Source organism: Trichechus manatus, unplaced genomic scaffold (genome assembly GCF_000243295.1).
Source record: "Trichechus manatus latirostris isolate Lorelei unplaced genomic scaffold, TriManLat1.0 scaffold00076, whole genome shotgun sequence".
Classification (NCBI taxonomy): domain Eukaryota; kingdom Metazoa; phylum Chordata; class Mammalia; order Sirenia; family Trichechidae; genus Trichechus; species Trichechus manatus.
Window position 1 is genome coordinate 13071858 of NW_004444012.1, and position 1571 is coordinate 13073428.

Consider the following 1571-nt stretch of genomic DNA (forward strand, 5'->3'; position numbering starts at 1 on the left):
TCTGGCTTCTCCCCATCTCAACCTTCCCCATTAAGTCACTAAGTGTTCTATCCAAAGGGCAGTTTTCACATTTCATCCTTCTTGACCTCTCTGTGTTATTTGACACCGTGGACCACTCCTTCTTTCCTCAAACGTCTCCTCGGGCCTCTGCCACCATATTCTCTTGGGTCTCCTGCCTTTGGCCATCCTGTTCTTGACTCTTCTAATTCTCCCTCCTCTCTCTTAAATGTTGATGCTCTCCAGGATTATATTTTGGTTCTCTTCTCTTATCACTCTTCCAGATTCCCTGGGCAATCTCATTCATTGCCATAGCTGATGGCTCTCCAATCTATGTCTCCAGGTAGATCTCCTACCTGGCCATCTATGCAGTGAACATTTTCACTTGGATGTTCCACTGTGCCTCCAATTTAACAAGGTCCCAAACTGATTTCATTGTTCCTATCCTGCTTTTCATCCTTTGTCTCTTTGGTGGCATCACCACCCTGTCAATCAAATAAACCAGAAACCTGAGTCATTTTACCTCCTAAATATTTCTTGAAACCATTCACACGTTTCCATCCTTGCTACCCCTCCCTTAATTTAGTTTCATCATCTCTTGCCTGGTGGCAGAATAATTTTTCTAACAAGCAAGCATAATCATGTTACTTCCCTGCTCGTAATGATTTCTGGGAAAATCTAATCTTCTCACCAACACACATAAAGTCCATCATGATCTGGTCCCACTTAGCTGCGTGTCTTCATTTTTTCCGCAGGCGAATCTCTAACAGTACTGAACTACTTGCCTCTCCCTCAATATGACGTGCTCTTTCAAGCCTCAGTGCCCTTGTATATACTATTTCCTGCCTAGAATGTTCTTACCCTTTTGGCAAACTTCTTTTCACTCTTCAAGTCTCTGCTTGTGTTACCTCCTCTGTGAAGTTTCCTCTGACGCCATGGGGCCTATTTGGATGTTCCCACCTCTAACATTCTGACTGCATTTTGAACATACATCCATGATCACAATGATTACATTGTACTGTAATTGTCGGAACATCTGTCTCCCCATTAGACTCTAAGCTCCTTGAGGGAAGAGGCTTTGTCTTTCCATCTTTGCATCCCCTGCACATAGCATATAGTAATCAGGCTCTGGATATATACCAAAAAAATGACTATATGAATGAGTTGCTTTCCTTTCGAGTGGCTCCTTCTGATTTCACACACAAGAGGGCGCTACGCTTCCTCATTGCCCTATAACTGCACTTCATTCTCTGCATGTTTCCATTCACAGTAATTGGGTATCACCAGTGCAGGGCTTAAGGACTGGGCAGGGAGGGGTTTGACCACCTCCATCAATTTGTAGTGACTGCACAAAATTTTTTTCTCATAGTTGGAGTCTCCAGAACTAGTGAAGACTTGAGCATGAATGATCATGTTTAATTGAATCAGAAACATATATTTCAACCCTAGCTGAGGATGAGTAACTAAGAATTTGTGGATGAAATTAACTTGTAAAATTTGTGGTAGTGATATTTAAGGCAGATGATTATTAAGCTAAGAATTGTTTATTTACAGCACCTAGACAGAAGCCATTA